The sequence below is a fragment of the Marmota marmota genome, unplaced genomic scaffold (assembly GCF_001458135.2).
Source record: "Marmota marmota marmota unplaced genomic scaffold, marMar, whole genome shotgun sequence".
NCBI lineage: Eukaryota > Metazoa > Chordata > Mammalia > Rodentia > Sciuridae > Marmota > Marmota marmota.
The window spans coordinates 40558528-40571074 of NW_026000037.1; the positions used below are offsets into that span (position 1 = coordinate 40558528).

The window sequence follows — 12547 nt, forward strand, 5'->3', positions numbered from 1 at the left end:
GGTAGAGAGAGAGGAGGGGAGGGGAGGGGAGAGGTGGGGAGGGGGGAGGGTGGAGGATGGGAAAGGCAGCGGAGCACAACAGACACTAGGATGGCAATTTGTAAATCAATGGATGTGTAACTGATGTGATTCTGCAATCTGTGTATGGGGTGAAGGTGGGAGTTCATAACCCACTTGAATCAAAGTGTCAAATATGATATGCCAAGAAATTTGTAACGTTTTGAACAACCCACAATAAAAAATTAAAAAAATAAAAAAAATAAAAAGTGATATTGTAGAAAACTTGGGATATTCAGAAAAGTACAAAGAATAAAAAGTTGTAGTCTTATGACTAAAAGATATTATTGATTATTGTTATTTTTCTGTTTGCATTTTATTTTACATTAGAACATACTTGATGTAAACTTGTATTCTCGCAGCAATAACAATAGCATTTCTTCACATTACTAAAAACTTCTTATAAACTCAGCTTATTGCAATTACATAATATTGCATCATAAGTATATTTATGCAGTTCTCATTGTTTTGCTAATATAAATAATGTTGGAGTTATATTAGTCTGAAATTCAGATTATTTTCCTGGGCTATATTCCCAGACATTCTTAGGCCAAAGTGCATGAACATTTTTAAGCCCCTTGATCAGACCGCCAAATGTCTTATGGAAAAATTGTACCTACTAGCTTGATGTGAAGTGCTATCCCTTAGGGTCTGATATTTTAATGTATTAATTTGATATTCAGTAGTTGCATCTCACTGCTATCATAATTTTCATTTTTTTGCTAGGGAACAAACATATGAATATATCTAACATTTATTCTCAAGCATGGCTAACTTACTGTCTTTGAGTGAGGAATTTCTATATCTACATAACAGATACTATCATGTTCTTATCTCCACCCTTTTTCTGGAAAGTCTCATGGAAATCGCATCTAAGGTAATGGCTCTCAAACATAGCAGGAGACCAGAATCATCACACTCCAGACACTCAAACTCAATACAGGCTCTATAATCCATATTTTCTAAAAATTCCAGTCATTCTATTGGGCAACTGAATAAGAAGGTTATTGAGCTAAGACTACAATAGTTAACTACCACTTCCATTGGATCTATGAGCTACTACATGAAATTCCTTAGGCATATGAAGAAAAGAATTATTCCCTAAACTATCATTTGTTCTAGAGTTATGACCTGACACCCACAAAACAACTTATTCACCCTGTGAAATCTACTTTTATAGGGTGACATAACATTGCTCATAGCTGTTAGTCTAAGAATAATCTTGTTTTATATGTTGTTTTATTTGAAAAGGAAGTAATCTAAACACTGATATACCTTTTATTTATATACACAGCACTTGGCAGAAGTATTTACACAGTGGATAGGATGAGACCTAGTCTGAATTTTCAAATTGTCACTTTTCCCAACTCAAGGAGAGCCTCTGCCTGCATTCCGTGGATGGGGAATATGTGTTCACGTTATTTATTGACTTACAGTGAAGTTCACAAAAATAGGAAACCCCAGCAAACTTTTCAACCCACCCTCAGTCCCACTCCCAACTCCAAACTGCCAATTCTCCCCCTTGACCACAATTAAGTGCCGTAGTGAAATAGTCTGTGGCTACTGATACTGGTATCACATTTAATATACTCATCAATTTGAAATACCTGGGCTTAGGAAGTGTCTCATCTCACTCTCTGAGCTTGGTGACCTAACACTCTCATGGGGAAAAATATGTGTAGGAGCAGGGGTGGGGAAGAGGGCTGGATGTTAGAGAGAAAAGTTCTCTGCAGGTCAACTCTGGTATAATCCTGATTTGCTGGAGTCTACCAGCATAAGAACAGCACAGTTCAATCATACTGCTAGCATTGTTGGGACCCGGGAGCTACCTGTAGACTAGTCCCTTACTGGGGGTACAAACTGAGGTACTGGGGGTCCTATAAATCATTAACATGAGAAGCTCTGCAAGACTGGTTTCAGAAATTGCTCCTTTTCCTCTCAGTGCTAAACGTGGTTGTCCCCTACCACCACAGAGATCATTCTGGAAGGAAGAGATGGAAGAATAACACCAAGTTAAGTGCCAACAACCAGCACTCACAGTAACTTTTGGGTCAGATGAACAAGTAAACTGATATTTTTGACAAATCTACCAGTGGAAAACTTTATCTAATTTTCCAACAAGAGAAGAACAGACTTTCAAAATTAGGTAAAATATGAATCCAAATGAAATATTTTATCTGCTCTGCAGATAACCTCCACCATGTATCAGCATTACCATGCCAACCATCTTGCACTCTTGGTACAAAATTAATTGGTAATGATGGATAGGCTATTTGAACTTCAAAAATTAAATCTCTCTATGGCGATGAATATTCTTTATGGTACACTACTACAGCTCAGGGGGTGCTTCAATCTCTGGGCTTGGCTGAGTTCAGAGAAGCAAAGTGAACATTCTGTTTCCTTCTGTTCATCTCTCTCTAGGGGCTATTTTGCCTGACTTTGGATTGTTCCTACCATAGACATCGTCCTCAAAAAAGCCTCAGGACAGAAAAGCTTAGATGTTGCTTAGTGAAAAAAGCTGTGACGATGCATCCAAAAGAAGAGCACTTTGTTGATGTTTTCAGCTAAACAGAAGAAAAACGCATTAACAAGTGCACCCAACTTGGTGTCTGGAATTAGCAAACCAGGACACATATCCAAAAGCATAATCACAAGGTCACACGTTCACACCTCAGCATTAGCTGTGTGTCACTGTAAATCACCACGCCAGCACTTTCTCTCCTCTTCATTTTATTTTATTTTTCTAAATTTAGTGCCATTACAAATGCTGCTACTCAGATAACTTAGTACCTATGAGCAAGGAGAGTGAATCATAGTTTCGATGAGACCCACCAATTTAAATGCAGATTTCCATTTCTAATGACAATATCTCAGACACTATGTATGTATCACATTCTGGTGTTCATTCTTGCAAATTTATACACATGTATAAAATATCCCTTTAAATACATTCATTAGAGACTAGATCCTAATTTGAAAATTCAATTTCATAGTCATTTTATATGTTCCTTTTATTACCAAATAACTTACTACCAACTGAAATATGACTTTTTTAAAAATATCTGAAGACAAGAATACACTGCTAAATTAATCTAGATATCAGAGTAAATTAAAATTTTAGTGGGAAATTGTTATAGGTGATCAGCTATAACTTAATGTTACTGTCTCCCCCCTCCCCCCCAAAAAAAGCAGTGCAAAAGGACAACAGAAAGAAAGGGACAGATAAACTAGGCTTCTTTGCCAAAGGATACAACTGCCTCTATTTATCCCACTGAATTTGTTCTCCTTTACTCATACTCAATTGCTCTTGCCCCACTGAGCTCTCAGGTCCTAACTGCCTCCAGTTTTACCCAACACATCAGCCTTTTCTATGTTCACTTCACCCACAATCTGGTGGAATTTTAAAACTTTCTCCACACTGCACCTGGGTGGACAATACACTGATTTTTTTTTGTAATCTCAAAAATAGCTTGGCACAGTGGTGCACATCTATAATCTCAGCTACACTGGAGGCAAAGGCAGGAGGACCACAAGTTCAAGGATAGTCTGTGCAATTTAGACAGACCCTGTCTCAAAATAAAAAATAAGGGCTAAGGATGCAGCTCAGTGATAGGAACCTTGGGTTCAATCTCCAATAAGAACAACAACAAAGAAAAACCTCCTCACACTTAGGTAGATGCAGGCTTATAAACTCAAGCTTCTTCTGATCTCTCAATACTACTATTTTAGTCAGCCTGGACTTCTCTAAAACTAATACCATAGACTGGACAGTTTGAAAAACAAAGATTTCTCTCTTTCAGTTCTAGAGATGGGGAGAGCAAAATCAAGGCACTGGTTTATTTGGTGAGGGCTCCCTTCTTAGTTTGCAGAAGGCCACCTTCTTACTGTGTCTTACAAGGTATGGAGAGAAAGTTCCTCTTCTTGTAGGGCACTAAGCCCATCATGAGGGCCCCACCCTCATGACCTAATTACCTCTCAAAAATGCCAGCTCCAAATACCAAATACATTGGACATAAAGACTTCAACATTTAAATTTTTTAGGAAGACACAAACATTTGGTCCATAAAAATTTCCCAGCATGCCTTTCCTATCTATTATCAGTTTCTACCTCAGTCTATCCGTAGCTCCATAAATCTCAAAACTCTAACCTCATTTCTCTTTTGCTATTAACAAATTATCTCACCCTCTACACAAAAATCAACATTCCCTCAATTTCCAGTTCTACCCTCCAAATTAGACCTCCTTTTATTCCATTTTGGTCAGAGGTATCCCTCTTCCTTCTAAGTTGATTTTTTTTCACTGGAGTTTAGAATCCCAATTTCTCTGGGCTTGATATGAACCTACTTCCATATGCTCTCTTGACTGTAATTTCAACCTGCACCAGTCTTCTGGCCATAACCCTTCACACATAAAAATGCTGAAGTCCCATGCACATTAAATAATAACCTTTCCATGGCTTTGCCTCTTTCAGCTATCAACCTATTCCTACCTGTCCTTCATACCCAACATCCAGAGAGTATATCTGAATTTTCTGTCTCCATATCATATGCACAATTCACTCTTCATAATCTAGCCTTTCTCCCCATCTCTGATTCAAACTGTTTTTGCCAATGTCACCAACAACTGAGGTCACTATATCTAACAGAGTCTTACATGGCCCCTGGTGCTGCTGACCTCCCTTCTACCAGAAAATCTCCTGTTTCTGGTGCCTGTAGCATGACCTTCCCTGGTTTTTCTTCTACATCTCAGGTCATTCTTTCTCCATTTCCTGTAAGTTCTTCAATCTCTGTGAATCTCTCAAATATTCCTGAGTTCCATCTCCCATCTTCTGATGATTCATAAATAAATATGTCCAGTTAAATATAGGTCTGGAGTTCTAGACCACATATCCAACTGCCTACCAGGCGCCTCTCCTTAGATGCCCCATAACCCAAATATATTAGACTCAGCATATCCAACAATGAACACAGCTCCACCTCCTTCAAAATTAAATCCCTGTATATAAAAAAGAATAGCACTATCCACACCCAGATGTCTGATTTAGAAATGTGGAAATGATTATTCACTCCTCCCATCTCCCTCACCACTGAATTCCATGTTCCATTATTATTCTCCATAGCATCTTTTGAACATTTCCTCTTCTTCAATCCCTTCAGTTTACGGTCTCCTAATTTTCCCCTACATTATTGCAACGGCCTTCCTAATGGTCATCCTGACTCCACCTGTGCCTACTTCTTGTGTCCCATGCATCTTTCTATCTAAAAACCAAAATATTCTGAAGATCTAATCTTATGATTCTGCTGAGACAACATCCATGCTGCCCTTTCTTTGGGATAAAATGTGAATTCTTTCAAGGGTAGAGCACAAGCCACTTTCTGGTGTGACCAGCATCATCTCTTGACATGGTTCCTTATGCCACTTGCCCAGTCTGGAAGGAAGAGATGGAAGAATAATTAGTTTTGCTAACTAATTCCACACTTCTAATTTTCTACTCTTGGTCATTCAAAGGTCATGCACATCTCTTCACTCAAAAGCGTTGCTAAAAGACACTGCTTCTCAGTCAGAGATTGCAATGTCCCTGTGTGGGATATCCCAGGCCAGGGATCATCACACCAGAGCATTTAACATGCTGCACCCTCCTCATGCAGGCACAAGCATGAGCTCCAGAAGGCAGGATGTCAAACCACTGAATTCTTGACAACTTCTAACTACAGTGTCTGCTATATAGAAAGTGCCCTCAACATTGTTAACACATGGAAGAGTTCTGCAGGTTCTGGAATTAACCTGGTTATTAGCAAAACAATTCACATGAAACACATTTGATACCTTTTACTCTCTGGTTCTATCTTAACAGCATAGGCACAACACTGATCCTGACCAGAAGCTACATCTTTAACTGAGCAAACAAAGAGGACAAGGAAGCAGTTAACCACATCACAAAGAGATCACTGTATATGAGACACAGAACAAGGAATGTGAAGAGAACTAGAATCTAAAATTTCATTTAACAAAATAGCACATATGTCCACCTAAAGTCCTGTTAATATCTGCTAAAAATGTCACTTTAAGATGATGGGTATGGGTGATTTATGTAGCTACATAAAAATGATATATAATATCATGACAGTAAGTCATGGGAATAAATTTGCAATGTATACCATGTATAATACAAGTTTTAATAAACTTTTTTTTAACAAATGCATATCTAGTCCTACTTATCTTTAAACCTTTGGTTATAACAGAAAATATCTCTCAGGAATCTACTCATGATGAGATTCAGATTACCTCTATCCCACAGCTGCCAAACTAAAAATTACTAAATCTTTTTTAGAAAGAGAGCTTGGACCCTGAACACTTGAGTTGAGTAGCTTATTAGCTTCTAACTCAGAGTTCAGCTCCAGATTAGATTTAGGACTCTGAGTATGCTAGTTCCATTAGGGAGATCCAATTTAGATTTTATTAATCAATAACACTCAAAACCAAAACTCCAGATTGGATGGAGCCTGGCCTACGAAGCCAGTCTTTGCAGAAGCTGGTCTGCACAGTTCTGGGAAGCCCAGTATGGCATGTCTTTATGTTGCTTCCTAACAAGACAACTGGAAGGTTTGGGTTTCACTCTCACCAGCCTTAAGACAGAGGGTTAACCAGATGACTTTCCACTATCTCCTTTTACAATTTGACACATGTGGTTCTGAATTGGGAGGAGCTATTGGGTTCCAAATTCTGAAAATGTGCCAAGTGACACATCAATAACTGAAAATGAGGTGTGAAGAACGGGCTTCTTGCCATGTGAATGCAGGCACTCTGGAAGTCTTCCCCCCCACCCCCATCTTTCTTTTACATGAGCATAACAAACACACATTCCTTTTCTTCATCTTTCCATGGTTTGAAAATTTTTTAAAAATCTAATAAAACTATCTTTCTCTACATGGACTTAAAAGGAGATAATGAAAGAGATGTTTCTAGTGCTTTCTAGTCCTACTTATCTTTAAACCTTTGGTTATAACAGAAGTTGTCTTAATTTACCTTCCCCAAGAGCAGAATCTAAAATAAGGACTTTAGGAGGGAATCTCAATGCAGGAATGAAGAGATAAGAGAATCAGGAAAGAAGAAAAGGGCAATAAAGAATGTACCGTGGGGTGGGGCGGGGCTGGGTTGTGGCCCTGTGGGAGAGCACTTGCCTAGCATGTGTGTGAGGCACTGGGTTTGATTCTCAGCACCACATATAAATAAATAAATAGAATAAAGGTCCATCAACTATAAATATAAAATATATATATATATATATATATATATATTTATATATATATATATATACACACACATATATAAATGAATGCACTGTGAATTTACCATTACAAGTAAATGGGGCTCAGTCCCTCTAGGACTTCTGAGCAAAAGCAAATTGCCTCTCTGAAGGACAATGGACTAGGTCACTTCATCATCAATACTTCAGCTCCCTTGGTGAACAGGAAGTCAGCCACCCTGCATGTGAGGACAGACTTGGATTTGTAAACTCTTGAGGATTCAAGGGAGATCGCCGAGGTGAAAAGGAGAGGGTAAATGGGCTGTGTGAACAGGAACTGCCCACCACACCAGCAGCTGAAATCCAAGGTCAGCCAAGGAGATGTGGCACAAGGCCCCAAAAGTGCCAGCGGTAGCTATATGTGGGTATAAGACTCTGTGCAGTGTGGCAAGTTACACTACTGGTTTTTTTTTTTTTAATAAAGCACTTTTCTCTTCAGTTTATCCCATTTCCTGGGGATTTTAATTAATAAACAGTACACATTTTCTCCATGCATTATTAGTTTACCTTACTAGAATTAAGAATGAAATGTAAAGGCAACTATAGCTTTGGGAGGTTGTTAGTACATAACTATGGAGAGAAAATAAATACAACAACCATTGGCAGGAATGACTAAATGAATTCCTGCTCTGGAGGGCTTTAACTTACCAACACAAAGTTCTAGCTTTTCCCATCAACAGCATGGCTATTTCACATATCATTGTGACAGTTCTTGAGATGTATGCATGCAAACTAGCACACGGGGGAGCAAATATAAGTTTCTGAGAAAGTCACTATAGCCACTGTGTGCAACAGAGGATGCAATGCTCAGAGTCACTCTTTATACTTTATTTAAGCTGGGACTCATTCTGTCACCCAGAGGAAAAGTTGATGCTATGAGCACTTAACCAATGTAAGTTGACCATTTTACAGCCTTTGACTTTTACTCTTCCAAAGTCAAGGTCAAGGTACATCACTAAAGAAGCTTCAAAAATATTCCACTTCCTAAATTGCAAATGGGTTTGCAAGCAATGCAAACAGCGAACTTCAGTTCTCAGTACTGTCAAAATGACACCTTCATCAGCTCCCAAATTCAGTAATTACTGTTTTCCTCACACCCACTGACAGGGCTGAAATTGAGTGGAACTCACAAGGTTCTCAACTCTGGCTCCTTTTTTTGGTAAGTGTGGGAAGAAAGGACAAGAAAGCATCTTGAATAAGGTCAGGTTCAGAGTAGTAAGCTGTGTTTTAACATCTTTTTACTATCAAGGCTTTATCCACAAGAAACACTTTTTTTTTTTTTTTTGATCACTAACTATATCTAGAAGCACTCTTGGAGACAAAGTAATTTGTAGATCCCATTTATGTTTGACCCAGGAAGCCCAGACCTACTTTCAAGGACAGGAAATAGGAGCTTGGGGCCCAGGAGAGATGATATTCATGGTAGCAGATGAAAGTTGAGTCAGACCAGAAGGTGCATAGGGCAAACAGAGCAGAGTGAGGAGAAACAACACAGCAGTGAGGGATCTGTAGGTCAGAGGAGGAAAACAAGTGGCCTGAGGGGCCAGGAAAGGCCAAAGAAAAATAGGCTTGTTCCAGGAGCCACTGCTCTGCACAAAGAGCCATAGGCTGGGGACCACTTGAAATGGATAATCCCCAAGAAAAACACTCAGAGAAAATCAGTCAAATGTGCCAAAACACCCTTATGTTGTAGTTTAAACTTTACTACCTGTAATCTGGAAAAGGGTATCTTTGCTATAACCTTGTTATAGGCTCAGGCAAGTGGCACTGCCCGTGTCACCTACAACTAGCAGGCACAGCATTTAGACCAGGTTCCCTTTAGGCAACCCTAGCCCCCACCAATTCCTACCAGCCTTGCAAATTCTTGCCGTGATTTTTGTGCCCAAGTGAATATAGAAAACAAATAGACTTGAGGCCTACAGGCCGATTAAACAAGAAAAGTAGACAGATTTTCAGAAACTTTGGCTTTTATGTTTTCCAAAGTTTATACTTAATAAGACATATTCCAAATTACCCCTGGCCCGCCAAGTTGGCAAGCTCAAGTGCCAAAAGGTTGGTAAGCATCAAGGCCAAAGTAACCACTAATGTGACTCTCCCCTTAGACACACACCAGGAGTGGTCTTGGGTCCTTTATGTGGCAAAAGTAAAAGAGTACTTTGAAAATTTTCCCAGACAGTGGCAATAAACCACAAGGCCAAGGTCGTTAGGAGGTCAAATAGCACTAACAAGTATTCTTCCTTAAAGTCTGTTTGTCATTTAGGGGCCTGTGGAGGCTGGCAATTTCACCTGAAAGTTGAGCCTTACAACGTGACACCACCACCTGTTAGAGCTATCAGGGGCACCGGAGATCACGACAAACTTTCCTTGGACCCACTTACTTAAAAAGCATTTACTCCAGCTCCCAAATAGCTTTGATCCTACCAAATTGTTGGAGAACTGGCCTCACAGAGAAGTTCAAAGCAGTTCAAAGTCTGCACAGGGAAAATTTGCTTTTAGTTAAATGGTTGGACCAAGTCCTTATTAAGAAAGAAGAAAGGCTGGGTTGAGTGGCGGGAGGAGCCCTTATGGGAGCTGGAGCTGGAGCTGCCGACTGACTGATCAAGAGGACATCCTCCCAAAAGCTTTGTGGCAGAGACCCTGGTGGAAAATCCAGTGGGGGAACCTGGCCAGGATGGGTGAAGTCCTGGGCAAGACGCTGGAGGGAAGGGGCTTGGGCAAGGCCTGTGTGGTCCTTGGCCAGCTTCTGGTGCTAAAGAAAGATGAGGACCTCTTCAAGGAGTGGCTGAAGGACATGAGTGGTACCAGCACCAAAAAGCCCTAGGACTGCTGTGGGTGCCTTCAAGAGAGGTGTGACACCTTCTTCTGAAGTTCTCCAGGGAGCCTTCAATCCCCAGTCCCAGCCTCAAGTCTCCTGGGTTTGCAGCTGAGTGGGAGCTCCTCCCTGTCCCCTACAAAGGAAAAGATCACTGTTGTACTTGCCTCCTGTGCACCCTAAAGGGTTTGGGGGAGTTCTCTCTCCCACCACTTCATCCTTTGTGGAATCCCTCACTCTCACACATCTCCCTTCATCGCCTCCCCTGCAGCTCCATGGCCACAGTCGCCAGCCTTCCTAACTGGATTCCTGGCCTCTTCCCTCACCCCAACTTCACCTCTGGTCTGTTTTGATGACATTTGATACCTTTTTTTTTTTTTTATTTTGGCAGAACAGTCACTGTCCTTGCAAAGTTTTTAGATCCATAAAGTCAGTGGCCTTCATGAGAAGAAAAAAAAAAAAAAAGAGGCAAAACTGTTTTGCTATTCTTCTCTAATATCACTTCACCTCCCTGACTCCAGCCACAGTAATCCTGGAAACAACTTACTTGGGTCCAAGGAGGGCATTGTCAGTGATTGATACTAGTATGGAATGAAAAATCCATTGGCTTACAGACCCCAAGCCACAAGCCAGCTTAGAGACAGCCTGAGCAACAAAACACTTGTTTCTTTTATTCATTTACTGAATGAGGATCAAAGTCAAGGTTTAACTTCCCCATGTGTTCATCTGGCCGAGTGTCCAGACCCTCATGGACTATCCAGACAAGCAGGGATTTATGGGGTAAGAAGCCCTCGAGATACAAACTGCGATCCAGGGGCTCAGGACAGAGAACTCAGAAAGCCCTGAGTGTTACTGCTGGGTCAGCCCATGACTTGCCAAGTGACCTTACATAATCCTTCTGGCTTTCCAGTTTTTCCATCTACAAACTGAAGAATGTGAGCTACTCAAAAATAAATAGCCCAGTATCTGCTTCTTCCCCAAGGTTTTTACCTTTCTTTCCAACCTTGGAGCTGAGTAAACCTGCCAATCCTTCCCAAGACTAAAAAATACAGAAGCCACAGAACAGTTTTCTCATTTTCTTTTGCTTGATTTTTTTTTTCTCATTTGTATTGCAGTTTTCATGACTGAAAAATCCAAATGTCTTACCCAAGAAAAGGAAAGAGTGAAGGGATCATCAGAAATGTCAACACAGACACAAGGAAGACCCACGAAAACCTCTGGTTTTCAACAGTCAGCTGTCCCCATTGATATTCAAGAAACAGTAACACAGACCCAGTCACTAGGGATGAAGTATTTCTGTGGTTAAGTAAATACATAACGCAGGGCTTAAGGGCTGAGGGATTTTTTATTTCACTGTCAAAAATAAGTAAATAAAATATTTATACCCTACTGTGGGTTGAATGGTGACCCCTCCCCCAAAAAGATGCCCACGTTCAATCCCTAACCTTTAAATGTGACCTAATTTGGAGAAAAGGTGTTTGCAAATGTAACTAACTTAAGGATATTGAAATGAGGTCATTCTGGATGACCCCGGTGGGTCCTAAATCCAGTGGCATGTGTCCCTGTGAGAGAAGAAAGAAGACAGAGACAGAGAAGAGAAGACAATGTGAACATGGAGGCTGGAGTGATGGGGTCACGCAGAGGAGTGCCTACAGCCGCCAGAAACCGGAAAAGCAAGGAACAGAGTCTCCCCCACAGCCTTCAGAATATGAAACCCTTCGTCACACCTTGATTTCAGACTTCTGACCTCTGGAACTGTGAGCAAACAAATGCCTATTTTTTTTAACACTAAGTTTTGAGGTAGTTAGTTACAGCAGCCTCAGGAAACCAATGTATACTCCATCCACCTCCAATCAGATTCCTAAATTAACCCCAATAACTTTTATCATGTCAAACTGCTCTTCAGGGAGAGGGGTGTAGCTCAGTGGTAGAGCTTCTGCTTAGTATGTCCTGGCTTCAGTCTCTAGAGCGACACACTGCCTCTCCAACAACAATAACGAAAAATCTGTTCTTTTTACAACTGCTGCTTCCCTATGAAGAAATGAGCCACCATTTGAGAAAACTTCTCAATAGTTTTCAACTTCTTTAGGATATTACATTGGCACACGCAACAAATTTTATCCAAAGACCCCCAAGTCTGCCAGGCACAGTGGTGCATGCCTATAATCCCAGTGGCTCGAGGGGATGAGAGTAGGAGGATTGTGAGTTCAAAGCCAGCCTCAGCAATTCAGCAACGCCCTAAGCAACTCAGCAAGACCCTGTCTCTGAATTAAAAAATGTAAAACGGGCTAGAGATGTGGCCCAGGGGTTAAGCAGCTCTGGGTTCAATCCTTGATAAAAAAAAAAAAAAAAAAAAAAAAAAAAAAAAAAAA

The 12547-nt window shown here is 40.5% G+C and overlaps 1 protein-coding gene across 2 annotated transcripts in view; it reads right to left on the bottom strand.

Annotated features, from left to right (window-relative positions):
* Positions 1–12547, bottom strand: part of Cacnb4 (calcium voltage-gated channel auxiliary subunit beta 4) — a 261511-nt gene that overhangs the window by 149050 nt on the left and 99914 nt on the right. The gene's annotated exons all lie outside the window — the stretch shown is intronic.